Consider the following 16,841-nt stretch of genomic DNA (forward strand, 5'->3'; position numbering starts at 1 on the left):
ATTCGCCATAGCTTTTCTTCTTGGGGAGCGCCAGTATTATTCGTGAAGAAGAAGGATGGCAGCATGAGATTGTGTATTAACTACCGAGAGCTCAACAGGGTTACAGTGAAGAATAAGTATCCACTGCCGAGGATAGAGGATGTTAGAACCTAATGGGGGGGGGGGGGGAGAATTAGGTTCTATTGGCAGGGATATTTGAATTGAATTGTAGTTGATATATTTTATTCGGCACTTGGGAGAGGGAATTATATACTTAAGTGTTCTTGGCTATTAATTGATTGAAATTCATGAAGATTAATTAATTAGGATTGATTTTTGTTGAAACCAGGTAAAATCTATACTTCTAGACCATTTTTCTCTGATTGATTATTTCTGAAAGTTGTGTGTGTGCTATAAAATCATCTGTTTATTTTATTTTTCTCCAAGATTCTCAAAGTTTGATTTTCTAGATAAAGTTTAGACTATTTTAATTACAAGTATTAAATATTTTCAATTTACTCTCTATGGGATCGATTCTTGATTTTATCACTATATTAAAACTTGACACTCGTACACTTGCGAGGAATTTTCACAACAATAGTCAATGCACAACCGCATAGACCCATCTTTCTTCTTCACAAAGAGAACAGGAGCTCCCCAAGGAGATGCACTAGGACGAATGTACCCCTTGTCCAAAAGATCCTGTAACTGATTCTTCAACTCACGCATTTCTGACGGAGCAAGACGATACGGTGCTCGAGAAATAGGCGAAGTACCCGGCATCAACTCTATACCAAACTCGACTTTCCTAGCAGGAGGAAAACCCAGAATCTCATCAGAAAATACATCTGAGAATTCATTCACAACCGGAATACTCTCTATCCCAACGCTCTCAGCGGATATATCAACTGCATAGATGAACCACCTTCCCCGCCAGACTCTAGAGCTCGACAGTCTCTCAACGCTGATACCAATGGCATTCGGGGTCACGCTCCCTAACCATAGAAAAACCAGCTATCACTCCCATCCAGATGAAAGCGTACTAATCTCTGATAGCATTCCACTGAAGCTCGATGGGTAGTCAACATTTCAATCTACGACCTCTGCTAAACGGTAGCCTGAGAACCCGATCCTGAACCTGAACCTGAACCGCCTCCCCCAGCTAATGGACAATCCCTCCGGAGATGACCAACCTCTCCACATCGAAAACATGCTCCAGAAGCTCTACGACATTTGTCAGATGGATGGTTCTTCCCACAATGGTCGCATTTCTCCTTCTTCCCAAAACGAACAACACCACCAGAACCAGAGAAAGAAGAAGCAGATCCGGACTTCTTAAAAGACTAAGCACGGGGACCCAAAGAACTCGCAGGACTAGACTGAGAGAAAGACCTGTTATGCCGAATGTTATCCTCCGCCTGGTGACAACGGCTCACCAAACCCTCATAGGTCATATCATCACCAACCGCCACACGGTCATGAATCTACGGGTTAAGACCCTGAAGGAACAGATTTTACTTCATCTCAGAGCTGTCAGCAATCTCGGGGCAATAGGATAACAGATCAAAGAACTTCTGCTGATACTCGTCAATCGTCATAGATCCCTAGCGTAAACTCAATAACTCACCCGTCTTTGCCTGACGGAGTGCAGGAGGAAAGTACAGCTTCTGAAAAGCTGTGCGGAACTCGGCCCAAGTAGAAACTCCTCTCGCCGCAATGAACAGTGCAGAAGTGAATCTCCCCCACTTACGGGCTCGTCCATCCAGAAGATAACCAAGATTCTTCATCTTCTGTTCCTCAGTACAATGGAATGTCTGAAAACAAGTCTCCATGCGATCTAGCCAGTTCTCCGCATCCTCCGGAGTCTCGCCTCCAACCAAGGGTTTAGGACCCATCTGCAAGAACCGACGCACACTGAAACAGTTCTCTTCATGATGATGATGATGGTGTTCCCAACGATGCTCCCGATTGCCATCGCCCCAGTGTCCTCCTCCACTACCATGGCTAATCTGATCATCACGATCTGCCATCTACAAAATTAACCTTACGGTTACCTTATGCAGAATCTAAATCCCATGAATACTATGCATGCTCTCATACCATAAATGTAGTGACCCTTACCGAGATCGCCTACTAAACAAAACTTAGGCATGCAATTTACTTAATTAAACAGTAAGCAGAACTAAGCTGCGGAAACCATAAATTTAATACAATCCCAAGAAAAGGAATCTGCAAATACCCAAATAATTATACAACCAAATCGAATACTGTATCAACCCAATACAATAAAATAACACCCTAGGCGAAGCTCCAGCTGGCCATCCACTGCCTAGCTTCTCTTGGATCCACCCGCCTCATCCAATCGCAAACCTGTCCCATGGAATAGGGTGTCCAGATACACAAAGTACGAGACGTGAGCATAAAATGCTCAGCACGAGAGTATGAGTATACATGAATGCAAGTGTACCGCCTACTGACTAGAGGTCAAGAATCAGATAACAAAGACAGATCGGGCCCTGGTATGTAGCACGCTGTGCCGTAGCTTCAGAAGGTGGCTCACATACCGAAAACCAGTGGATACTCCGGACTCAAATCGATGGAAGTCCATCCACTAACAGGATAGGGTAAAACCCTACTAACAAACATCTCAAAAAAGATAGCTCAAGATGCAAATGCATGAAACATATAATCATGTCATATAAATCATGCAGTCACATAATACATGCATACTCAGTCAGGATATCTTGAACAGTACGTTCGTACCTCAAATAATAGGCAAGCTATACCAGCTCTAGGTCCACGCCTACAATCCGTACTACACTGCCAAATGATAATAATATTATTATAGTGCTCTAAAAGCCTTAACTAAGCTATTGAATACTCCTAAATATTTTTAGGAAGCAAAAGCTATACATGCGTCCGTCGTCAGCCCGTTGCTGTCGCTTGCCTCAGAACTAGGCCACAGCTCTGCTGTGACACCTGGATCGCTATGCCACTTTCGGATTCCCAATGGGATGCCTAGAATTCCCTAGATCTAAGCTAGAAGACTAAGGAATCAAGAGAAGAGAGGTGAAAGGTGCATCTGAAACTGTGGCTCGGCACCTCTATTTATAAACAACGAATGGAACGTCTGTTCCTCATCGTTGCGTTCGTTTGTCTGGCGAACGTTGCATCCGTTCCCCTTCTTTGCTTCCGATGTCCCATCAAGTGCGTAAGCAATGACGTATTCTGATTGCACGAACGTTGCGTCCGATCCCCGGATGTTGCGTCCGTTCCTCTTGACCCTCCGGACCATTTCTGATCATTTTTGGTCTATTCCCAGACTCCGTTAATCCATTAAGAGTTTCCTTAATCACGTTTAACTTAAAATAACATGATAAATTAGGGTGATTAACACTTAATCACCAATTTCGGGTACGGGCTACTACAACTATTCCCCTGCTTCTTGAACTATTTCCCTTTGGCTCTGAAGTGATCCTTTCTAATACCCCCACTGCTTCCTCCTTCATACCTCGGTGGTTGGTTTTGATACTGCGATGTTGATACTGAGACGGTTGGTTTCGAGACTGTCTTTGCTGCTTAGGTACCATCTGATTTCCTCTCTGTCTCCACAAACCTGCTTCAGCTCCCTTCGCGTGATTCATGGCATCCGCAAAGTTATCGGGCCTAGCAGTGTTTACCAAGGTGAAGATGTCGGGGTTCAAGCCGTTGATGAACTGATCGGCTTTTGCTTCTTCATAGTCGGCAATGTTCGGTGCAAATCTCAGCAAACTGTCAAACTTGGCTACATACTCCTCGATGTTCAAGTTTCCTTGTCTCAGATTGGAAAACTCGACTCCCTTGTCCTTTTGGTACGGAATGGGGAATAACCGCTTATAAAACTCAGTTTTGAAAAAAGACCAAGTAATAACTGTACCTCGATTCTCCATGGCTCTCTTCGTCGTGATCCACCAGTTCTTAGCAACACCACGAAGCTGATGAATGACTAACCTAGTTCGGCGGTCATCTAAATAATCAAGGGAATTGAACAACTGTTCAATTTCGTCCAACCAGCTCTCACAATCAACAGGATTCTCTGTACCTAGCAACAAAGGCGGATTAAACGACTGAAACCTCTTCAGCAAGGTTTCCATAGGCGTTGATGTGGCATCCATTTGATCAGTTTCTTTACTAGCTTGCTCATTCGTAGGAGTAATTGGTGGTGGGTTTCTTTTAATAACTCGACGAGGACCCATCTGATAATCAAAGGTTAGGACACGAGATATCTCAATTGCTACAAATCGGTGCCCTTTCAACCTCTCAGAGTATCAGATACTAGTCGATAACAAAAACAGTTATATCTCAAGTAGTCCATGATTTATCAATTAAATCACATAATCATGTAATTCAAATAATTCTCAAATAATAAAGCATGCTCGAATGGAATTATTTAAAGAATAAATAACTCAATCACATGCGAGGAGCCAATACATGCGGACTCGAACTACCCCGCTCACTCTAGTTCAACCTGTCTCTGATACCACTTAATGTGAGACCTCGGTTCTAAACATCTAATCTCGGATTAAATAATAATTAAGCATACAAGATCCAAGATTAAAAGTAATAATAATAATAATAAATTTAAAAGGTTCCTCGCTCGATCGGTAGAATTCAACCGATCGAGCGAGCCAAAATTTACAAAATTTATGCTCGAATAAAATCTAGCACCGCTCGATCGGTAAGATTCAAGCGATCGAGTGGGCACCCTTTTCTCAAAAATAGAGAACAGCCACAAAGACCACCGCTCGATCGGTCAAATCTTACCGATCGAGCGATTACAGCACATGGCAAAGAAAAACTGCAGAAAATCATGTCAACGCTCAAGTCCATTACATTCAATGCATAACAAGGTACATATTACATGCAACGACAACCTTCAATCCATAATATTTGAATAGTAGAAGCTACAAACAACAAAAAGTTTGAGTTCTAACATGATTCAAATCATAAAATAGATTGACATGCTGATTCGACTTCTAAACCGAGTCCCACTTCTATCTATCACTCTTGACGCTAACCAAGTCTTCGCTGACTTGATCCTGCCCCACCTGTTGCCAAGTACACATACAAAACAAAGCAACAGCCGGATAACTCCGGTGTGAAAGATATTCTCAGTAAAAGCAACATAACAAGTAAAATAACAACAACATGATTTCAAGACAACAACATATTCAATATCAATGTAAATGAAATGCATGTATTTAAAAACGGGATATCAACTCTGATAAACAAGGAATTGCTGCTATGCTTTTGGGATCCCGAGGATGAGATCATGTAAAAACTCACCGAATCTCCCAATCAAGGTGGTGCCACGTATCCCAATCCCCTAGACTTTGGTGTGTGTAGTGACCCGTATCCAGAATTGACGATTAATGAATAATTAAATCATGTAATCATGTTTAGATTAAGTAAAACATGATTAAGGAAATTCTAAATGGGTTAACGGAGTCCAGAAATGGATTTAGAACACTCAAAAATGGTCGGGAAGGTTCCGAGGGTTCGGATCGTTCGGAGGCTCCGAACCGGGTTAGGAGGCTCCGAACTGGATCGGAGGATCCGAACCAAAGATCGGAGGATCCGAACGGGTTTCGGAGGATCCGAACTCGGATCGGAGGCTCCGAAGATAATGCATCATGGGTGACATCATTGATGGGACTTTGGAGGATCCAAAGTCAGGATCGGAGGCTCCGAAGTCACGAACGGGGGATCCGAACCAGTTCGGAGGATCCGAAGTCGAGTTCGGACGGCCCGAACTTCGCCTATAAATAGAGGTCCAAAATTTCATTTTCAACTTGCACCTCTCCTTTTTCTCTCTCAATTCCTAGGCCTTCTAACTCAGATCTAGGGAGTTCTAGGCATCCTATTGGGAATCCAAAAGTGGCATAGCGATCCCGACGTCGAGGATGTGCCTAAGTTTTGAGGCAATTGTCATCAGCGGGCTGACGACGGACGCAGGTATAGCTATGGTCTCCTTAAATTATTTAGGAGTATGCAATAGCTTAATTAAGGCTTTTAGAGCTTAATTATTGATGCATGGGTATTTGCATTGTAGAGCTGATATAGGCTTGGAGCCTAGAGCGGGACTGCTAGGAACTGCCTGTAGAAAGGTACGTAAGTACTGACCGAGATAGCCGGCATGATATATTTGCATGTATGTTGCATGAGTATGTGCTATATGCTTTATCATGTTTTAGCATGTTTTACCGTCTTAGCACATACATGATTTTACGTGTGAATGCATCCGGAGAGATGTGAGTCATTGACAGTCTCCATAGGGAACTATGATCTCATTTTTGGACTCGAGTCAGGTATGACATTTTTCATATGGGGCTTGTATCTTGTTTTGGATTCGGGTCAGGATGGGGTTGGCTCAGCACTGATATGGAGTATACGAGTACCCCGTGGAGTCGCTCTCTAGCAAGTACTGTATATTCTCGGTGCCATGAGCAAGTGTTTTCACTTGAGTTTTAAATCATCTGTGTGCGCATATTTGTATTTATATCATTGCTTTCGTATTGAGCTTAGAGCTCACGTCTAGTCTTTTCTGTGTATCTGGACACCCCATTCGACGGGGCAGGTGTAGGTGCAGGATTGAGCACCAGGAGCTTGGAGTAGTCAGTGACCAGTGAAGACAGTAGGATTAGCTGTAGTTTTTGCCTTTAGGCTATTTATTCGATTTGGTTGTATAAATTGAATTGGTTTAACTGGTTGTATTCTGCCGGTCTATTTTTATTTAAGTCTTCCGCAGCGATTTATTTAATGCATGTCTAATTATGCTCTTAACTCTGATTAGGTAGCGGATCCAGGTAGGGTCGCTACACTTTTTGGTATCAGAGCATATGCATGCAAGAGACTTGGAATATAGTAAAGAGACTTTGGGTTATCCTTATAGGATTGATTAGACCTTGGAAGAAGTGATGATGCGGCAATTAGTTTGCCCAGAGACTATCATCATCCGCTGGATTTTTGAAGATTTGGCTTATGGGATACCAGCAAGTGCGGACAGGAGTGATGGATCATGTCCGAGTTTTCAAGACTTCTACTCAAGTGGATCCTAGTTTTGGATCGAGTACCGGATGCTAGAGGCAGTGGCAGAGGATTGGTGGGGACTTACTTGATGCTTGCATATGTACAGTCATTACCATGATGACACTACTCTGAAGATTCTCCAGTCGTAGTTGGAGAGATTTTCATGCAGAACATAGTTTTGTCGGGATGGTTGTATCGATGCGTTCGGTAGGCACACGGGAAACTTCATGTTCAAAAGCATGATTTGGTTACAAGAAAAAAGCTGACGGTAGAACGTGAGCAAAAGAGGTCGACCGACATGCACTGATGCAGAGCATAGCTGGTTAGCTATCACGTGCCATTTCTTCGGAGTTCTTCGTAGGAGGACATGTAGAGAGACTTGGTCGGGAGTATGCTTGTATCGATGCGTGTGTCGATTAGAAGCTTCGTGCTCATGAAACAAAAACTAGTATGATGATTTAAATACTGTATTGGTGTAGTTGTAAACAGTATTTTAGTTGTAATGAATCATCATACTTTGGTTGTATCATTTCAAGTTCGATTGTACATTTCATTGTATTTTGAATACTGTATGTATTACATGAGATTGTAATAAAGAGAATTGTACATAACTTGAAATAAATGATACATGTTTTATTTATCCAGCAATTCGTGGATGATTGCATGATTGTGCGGAAGTTTGGATTGGGTTTAGTTGATTAGCGTTCAACTATTGCAGCTCATGGGATTTGAGTGGGCCAACTGTAATAGTGTGACATGCGGTTAGTCTATGAGTTTTCCTAGGATTGACCTAGTTATTCAGTGGACTATGTTAGTGTCAACAATGAGTGGACTCATCTAGAGGCATTAGGGATATTGTTCGGTTTAGAACATTTGGGCTTTGTTCTAGGTTGTTTCCTTGAGAACAGTAGGCTGTCTGACCTTTGTTAGGTTGAGGCTTGTGATGATGGGTTTTCATCGGGATACCAGGTCCAGTATATGCTGAGAGTTGTGGACTATGACCAAGACTAGACGTGATGGGGTGCGACCCTATGCCAGTGTTACTCTGGGAGTCTTTGTACTTCAGAGGGTACCTGGGAGACTTTGTGCTTCAGGATTGGCGATGGGAAGGCTGTTCAGTCTAGGGATTTGGTGACAGTCACGACGAGGTATGACCTTGGATTAAGATATCAGGATTGATATCGATGGTTCGATATCGTCTGGCATGCCAGAGATATAGTTTGAATGTTCTGCTATGGGAACCTGTCATGGACGGATTTCTACGAGCGATGACTAAGGGTTGTCATCAGAGTTGTGGTTAGAATTTCCTTGTGATAGGAATTATCCAAGAACTTGGATAGAATGTTGTTCAAAGACTTCGACTCGAATGTGAGGACTACTCCATGATGAATGACTTCATCTGCGAGGGATTATATCAGATGTTGAGGATTGTACATGACTATTTAAGATGTGAGGGAAGCATGACCTATGACCGTGAAACCTTGGTGGTTGTCCAGGTGGGTTATTGAGGTAAGCTACCTTAGTCTTGAATTGTTGCACAATCTTAACAAGGGATATGATCAGGAGAGTGTTCGAAGATTGTGGAAATCTTTGGGATTCTTTAGTTATTCTTCTTGGACTTGACAAGTCGTGGTGTTCATTCTGAATGAACGAGGTAAGGATAGTGAGTCCAGTGGTTGCGCTAAGTACTGTCTGGTATTTTCAGAGATTGAGCGTAGGATTTTCCATGGGATGGAAATGGGCTTAGTTTATCTTGATGTTTGCTTTGGGTGAACAAGACAACGATTAGTAGTGCTAAGGTGGCACGGGATCTGTGCTAGTGACTACTAGTGGTTATTGGCTAACTCTGTCAGAGTTAGGATGATTAAGTTCAGAATACGAAACAGCGGTTAATAGTGCTGAAAAGGCGCAGGACTTGGGCCAAGTAAACTACTTATGTACTGTGATCTGACACCATTTGGAAATGGTTCTTTGTGGCAGCTAAGTCATAGTTATTGACCGAGCCATGTAGGTTGGATGATCAGTGGTGGTCTGATCTGATAAGTGCAAGCTTAAGTAGATCGACGAATTCGATTGGTTGAGCCAATTAGGGTTGATCAGGATGTAGCAATTAAGAAATACTTGGGATTGTATTTTGTCGAGTAATGCTTATGGGATGAGTACTGAATACCATAATCGGAGATTTGAGTTATTTAGTCTCAATGATCGCCAGAGATGAATCTTCTGGGATTGCTGTAATCGGGAACGATTGCAAGTGGACTTGTATGATCAAGTTAGGTGCTAACTTGACAGTGGAGACAAGCAAGGGAGTTGGTAGTTTCCAGTATAGTGCATTCTTGTTAAGAAGGAAGCTGATATTGATCCAATCAATTGCTTAGTGATAGCAATAGGTCAGGAAAGGATCATGTTGTTGTTTCATGTGAGAGTTTTCCATTGAACAACAATAGTGAAGATTGTTGACCGGACATTTCGGTTAAGTGAGGGCATCTATGTATACCGTTGTGTTTGGATCCGACGAGTAGTTGGAAATGCAATGGACATTATCAAGGAAACATCAGTTGTCTGATCTATGTGACATTAGCTGGGATCTAATTCTCGAGATCCAGCAGGTTGTGTCACTAATCTTCCAGCGAGTGATGTGCGATATATGACTGAGATAGTCAAATATCGACTTAGTAGCCAACGAGTTTTGCCTTTGGGGTCGAAGATTTCACAAGATCGTGATGGATCGAGTTTGTACTTTCGAGTCAATGAGTCACATCTATGCAGACTGTTTGTAAAAGATATTGCGTTGTAGCAATAAACGACAATCAGAGACGCATTGTGTGACAAGTTACTTCGAGCACAAGTATTTTCTAGGATTGACTAGGGAATCAACGAATTAGATCGTTCGGTGCTGAGACTGATGCGTTCGGAAAGGGAGCGATTTGACTATTCAGAATTCGTTGGGATTTAGTTCCAGGATCAGTATGTTCAACCTTGGGAGGTTGGTATGAGCTGATGGTATTATCAGAGACTCTGAGTTGAGTTATACTAGGTGCAATGACTGTCGAGTTTCGAGACAGAATAGGAAGCGTTTCCATATGTCTGTGCACTGTGGAATGTCCCAGTCGAGCATATTGGTGGGAGCTTGCCTTAGTCTTGATGAGCGTACAGTGATTGCGAGTATGTATAACTATCAGGAGGATGTCCAACGATTGGGATTCATGGGTGAATAACCTATGTGTGAGGTGATGTAGATCATTAGAGGTGTAATAACTTCTATTGCAATGTATGTGTGACTTCGCAGGCCAATGTCTAGGAGATGACTTAGTGTCATTATTAGTGATCGATGATAGTTTTCATCAAGGCACAGTGTTGAGGTTATACTAAGAAACGTGGACAGCAGAATGTACTAGACATGATGGTTTAAGTTCCCAGTATTCCTTGGGAAGCCGGTTGTGCTTCAGGGAGAGTGGGGAGGGTAACCAGTCTAGGGAACATTGTGAGCAGTTACGTTGAAGTATAGACTTGAGTCCACTGGATTATCTTAAAGCGAGATTCATGTTAGAATGTGTCAGCACAATGTTGGGATTAGTTTTTTCCTGACTAGAGGTGTTGAGCACTGAGAACTTTTGGAACCATTAGATGATTAATTTGATTAGTGATTCGACGATTGTCGTAAGCCAGTCAGGTTATGACTTGGTCTTCTTCAGTATAAGATTTCCTTTGAGACGATAATCTCAATCAAGTGGGTGTTGGTATCTTTCGTGACCAGAGAGATCGTGGTCCAAGTGAAAGATGTATCAGTGTTACGATACGCTAGCGCTAGGTAAGTTCGACTGTCGACCAGTAGCGCAGTAATCTTCAGTGAAAGAATATTAATGCGGTTAAGCATTAATGGAGCTTATAGGGAATTCGACGGGAGTCTGAGTGTGTCGGAGGATATTTCGACCAGACACTCGAGCAAGGATTTTTTGTACGTTCTCGAGGTTTTACCTTAGATTTCGAGGACAAAATCTTCTAAGGGGGGGGAGAATGTAGTGACCCATATCCAGAATTGACGATTAATGAATAATTAAATCGTTTAATCATGTTTAGATTAAGTAAAACGTGATTAAGGAAATTCCAAATGGGTTAACGGAGTCCAGAAATGGATTCAGGACACTCGAAAATGGTCGGGAAGGTTCCGAGGGTTCGGATGGTTCGGAGGCTCCGAACTGGATCGGAGGATCCGAACCAAAGATCGGAGATCCGTACGGGTTCGGAGGATCCGAACTCGGATCGGAGGCTCCGAAGATAATGCGTCATGGGTGACATCATTAATGGGACTTCGGAGGATCCGAAGTCAGGATCAGAGGCTCCGAACAGGAACGGAGGCTCCGAAGTCAGGAACGGGGGATCCGAAGTCGAGTTCGGACGGCCCGAACTTCGCCTATAAATAGAGGTCCAAAATTTCATTTTCAACTCGCACCTCTCCTTTTCCTCTCTCAATTCCTAGGCCTTCTAACTCAGATCTAGGGAGTTCTAGGCATCCTATTGGGAATCCGGAAGTGGCATAACGATCCTGACGTTGAGGCGAAGATGTGCCTAAGTTTTTAGGCAATTGTCATCAGCGGGCTGACGACGGATGCAGGTATAGCTATGGTCTCCTTAAATTATTTATGAGTATGCAATAGCTTAATTAAGGCTTTTAGAGCTTAATTATTGATGCATGGGTATTTGCATTGTAGAGCTGATATAGGCTTGGAACCTAGAGCGGGACTGCTAGGAACTGCCTGTAGAAAGGTATGTAAGTACTGACCGAGATAGCCGGCATGATATATTTGCATGTATGTTTCATGAGTATGTGCTATATGCTTTATCATGTTTTATCATGTTTTACCGTCTTAGCACATACATGATTTTACGTGTGACTGCATCCGGAGAGATGTGAGTCATTGACAGTCTCCATAGGGAATTATGATCTCATTTTTGGACTCGAGTCAGGTATGACAGTTTCCATATGGGGCTTGTATCTTATTTTGGATTCGGGTCAGGATGGGGTTGGCTCAGCCCTGATATGGAGTATACGAGTACCCCGCGGAGTCGCTCTCTAGCCGGTACTGTATATTCTCGGTGCCATGTGCAAGTGTTTTCACTTGAGTTTTAAATCATCTATGTGCACATATTTGTATTTATATCATTGCTTTCGTATTGAGTTTAGAGCTCACGTCCAATCTTTTCTGTGTATCTGGACACCCCATTTGACGGGGCAGGTGTAGGTGCAGGATTGAGCACCAGGAGCTTGGAGTAGTCAGTGACCAGTGAAAACAGCAGGATTAGCTGTAGGTTTTGCCTTTGGGCTATTTATTCGATTTGGTTGTATAAATCGAATTGGTTTAACCGGTTGTATTCTGCCGGTCTGTTTTTATTTAAGTCTTTCGCAGCGATTTATTTAATGCATGTCTAATTATGCTCTTAACTCTAATTAGGTAGCGGATCCGGGTAGGGTCGCTACAGTGTGACTATAAGGAGCATGCTGACACTAGGTGAAATTCTACAACCCAAGCCACTCGCAGTATAGCCCTCAAAACGTCTAAATAAAAAGGGTCGTTGTACCCGCTGAAATCAAAGGTTTGGCTCAAGATGAATGCATAAGGAAAACATAAAACATTAAGTCATATAACAAAAGATCAATCAACAACAAAATACAAGTTCCACATGCTAGAACAAGTATTGATGCAAGTATTGATTTTAAGGGAAAACTCCAGAACCAACTGTCTCGAGTATTCTATCCCACTAAAAGATGACTACTTGTACCTTTCAATGCAAGTAGCTCCAACTCTGGATACGCTACAAAAGAGGTTATATCAAAATCTATATAACATAAACAATAACAACTCTCAAGGTAAACTCTTTACCGCTCTTCGTCCAACTTTTCGACGATCGACTGTTGATAACTCTAGGCTCGAAAAACTCCAAACGAATCTGTTCGGAGGAAAGGAAGATCAACAACGATGATCAAAACTCAATAGCAAAGTTCTACAACTCAAAAACGGTTCAAAATCCCAAAAACTCAAACCGGCGGTATAACGGCTATACACTGATCAAACCGGAAACACAGATAGCAGTACATCATCTCAAAAAACTCAATTCAATGCTAAAACAGCAAAAACAACTCAAACCCTTCAAATCTCAAAACTCAATTTTTGAAATAATCTTCCAAAAATCATAACAATTCCGAACGTCACTCTATTTCAAAACCGACTGAGAATAAACGATAAGAACTCGTTTAAGAACAACATAACCGAAACTCAATCGATTCTAACAACATCAAAAAATAGAAGTGTATCTGATCGAAGAAAAACTTACGATAAAATGAAGCTTTCGCTGTTGTGATCGCTAATCTGCCTTCAGAAATAAATTTCAATGGACGGATCGAGCTCGGACTGAAATCTGAAAGCTTTAATCTCAAATAGGGCGTTAAAAATGGAGGGAGGCGGCTAGGGGAAGGAGGTGAAGTGAGAAGACCAAGTCAACCCAAGCTAGATAATATATATTTGCACTTTAGTCCTTGAAATCTCCAAAATTTGCAAAATAGGCCCTTATCAAAATCAAGTCAGCTCTTGAACTCTGTAATCTCTGATTAACTCAAATAAGCTCAATTAAGATAATTTTGGGGCGTTACAAAATGTGTAGTACGATGTCGGGAGAAATCTCGATTTCCCTACCAACCAAGGGCAATGAGGGGTCCGAAGAAATCCTGGCTTCCTTTCCGACATTGTATACTATAGTCATTGATCGATCAAAATCATAGTCACAATTGAGGATCTAAATTCAAAGGAAAAAGTAAAGGATAATTGAATCATGAATGTTCTTTTTCATTGCATATTGGGATTGTTATACTTCGGGCATGTTATGATATTTTCCTTTCGAGTGAGTCTCATTGTATATTTAGTACTACTTTTAGTATACTGCATCTATTTTTAACCCTTGTTGTATTATATAAATCTTGTTGGGCTTTTAGGCTCACTAGTATGCTTGGTGTAGGTTAGTATGCAGACGAGGCTGCGGGGCAGGATTTCCAGGGTCCGTAGGTGTTCGGTGGCATGCCCTCAACCGTTGCCGCTCTTTTCTTTTCACATTATGTTATTGTAATAAGTAATCACTGTCGTATGTTGTTTTATTTCTAGTAGCAGGATGTGTTATTCCCTGCAATTATGTTTGGCATGCAAACACTATATATTTTCCTTTCGTCTACCGTCAAACTAGTTACTGTTCATGTATGCCTTGTGCGATGTTTGCCTCGGGTTGAGGTTTATCTTAAACTGCTGTTTGTGTCAGGTGGTTTGCCATTCAAACAAATAGGTCATGCCAAAATTTTTAAAAATTTTTGTATTTTATTTATTTATTTAAAAGTTAGAAGTTAGGGTCGTTTCAATCGAGTGAACTGTGATGCAGGAACGGCACATCCCTCTCACCATGTCAATCTTCCGCAAAAGTTTATTTTAACATTTTATAGTCTTTTATTATGTTACTTGGATTAATGCAAACGTAAAGATTTATTGATCGTCTTTGGGCATGTAAGTATCAAAGTATATGATTTATGGACGTTTGGAAGATCGAATCTTTTTCTCCGGTTCTCGCTCAGTTTTCGGTCTGGTTTATTTCGTATTGTTGGTTGCATCTTAAATTTGTTGTCTGTGACAGGTGGGTCTTTATATAAACAGATAGGTCATGCCGAATTTTTTTTTAAAACATGTATTTTATTTAATCATTAATTATTATTTAGTAGAGGAAAGGGTCGTTTCAGTTTTTATTTTCCTTTCCTGAGCAACAAATAAAATGTATCAATTAAGATTCGATTCCAATATTCCTATTAAAAATTAGTCTCACTGATATATGATAAACTATGTTCTTTTAAAAGCTCTGTTAAAGTTACACACTCTCCCAAGCTATATAATAATTAACAGTGTATTTTCTAATGGTCCTATTCAAAATCCCCTCTCCCCGAACAACGATTTCAAATAAATGTGAAAATTCAATTATTGATCAAGTAATTGAAAAGGCGAACAATTCTAAAAAATACAATTAAATTAAGAGAATTCAATCTAATAAATTAAAAAGTCATAGAAGTTGTATCTACCAAGTTATATCATCATCTAGACTAGAAAATTTAGTTCATGATCAAAATATTGCAAAAACGAATCATGTTCTTAAAACTAAATATCAAATCAAAAGTTTAGAAGATAAGAAATAGAATAACAATGCCAAAGACGCGATGTCGCGTCCGGATGACGCAATCTGGGGCGCTGCTCTTTCGTATTATTAATTTTTCTCTTCAGAATAGACTAAGTGTCTAGGCGCTACTGCAGTCTTCTTTTTGCACAGAATTCTTTAAAAAATCATAACCGAAGTTCTAATCGTCGGATTTAGGTGAAATTTTGACAACATCTTTAAAACAGCCTATAATTCAATTTGAACGTTGGAGATTGGATTCTGATGTCTCTAGCAGCTTCAGTAATTTTGTAAGCTTACAGCTCTGTAATTCATTCTTTTGCCACTTCTCGGTACTTTTCCTTCAATCCTTGCATCTCACAAAAATAACAACACATACGCATAAAATCCACTCGATATATCACAAAAGTCAAATCAAATCATATGTAAATTAAGTGCATAAATTGCACTTATCATTGCATCTCTCAATGTCTGCTGTCGGAATGTTCGAGAAATTAGGAGAACAATTAAACCATGGCGCTTAGCTTGGTAAGGTTTGTTGGGACGAACTAACCGAAGCTTGGTTGGCATATGTATCCCAAGGCAGATTAGGATGAGGAATGATCATCTGTGGTAAGAGGTAGTATGTACAAAATGTGGTTCTTGACGAGAATTTTAGGCAAAGAGAACATGAATTAGAAACTCTGAGCTCCCACACCAAATTAGAGAATACAAAAAAAGAATTGATAAATTATACTCATAAACAATATGCATTTTTTTTCGAAAGTTTATAACTTAAAACTTCAGAGTTAATTGTCATTGACCAACTATGAGATGCATGACATGCTAAGAAGTGTTTTCAAGAAGCGTGTGAGTGGGGATATAAACATACTAGACATACTGTATTGGTTTGCGAAAACATCGTCAACTCGAAACAAACCTCTCAACCAATACGGTGTCTTCCAATGAAAAATCGAAGATAGAAAGTGTTCGATACGACAAACATTTCAACTCTAGTTCAATCTATGAAAATTAGCATTGGGCCAAATTTCATTCATGAGACCACTTCACTTCTATTCTTTCTTTTTGTTCTCAATAATTTACTTGCTTTAGCTACGTAACAATTATAGGTATCAAAATTGGTTGTCTGTCAAGTTGATCCATCCTATCATACAAAATAGGTGTGTTAACTTTGTAATTTTTCAATCAAACAAATGGAAGTACCTGCCCCGCCTAATGGTGGGTTGTGGCAGGTTACGGGTCGGACCACCAAAACCCGTCAAATTATACGCAAGTCCTCCGAATAGACCTGTGCCACCACCTAAAATATAACAATGTGCTATATTACTTTGCCAACAAAATATAAATCTATTATTTTCCCAATATTAGTAATTCGTTCCAATCTGAAAACCAATCCAATCCAATCCAATATATTACAAGATTGGTTCGACATTACGACCCCTGATTCAGAACTAGTACGGAGTACCAAACCAGAACCGATCCAATATGAACCGGTACGATGCCTAGTCATACTGTATCAATATTGAGATTTTGGAAAATCATTTTCAATCGAATTAGTATTTGGATATACTTATAATAAAAATTATTAAAGAAAA

Source organism: Henckelia pumila, chromosome 2 (genome assembly GCF_033568475.1).
Source record: "Henckelia pumila isolate YLH828 chromosome 2, ASM3356847v2, whole genome shotgun sequence".
Lineage (NCBI taxonomy): Eukaryota > Viridiplantae > Streptophyta > Magnoliopsida > Lamiales > Gesneriaceae > Henckelia > Henckelia pumila.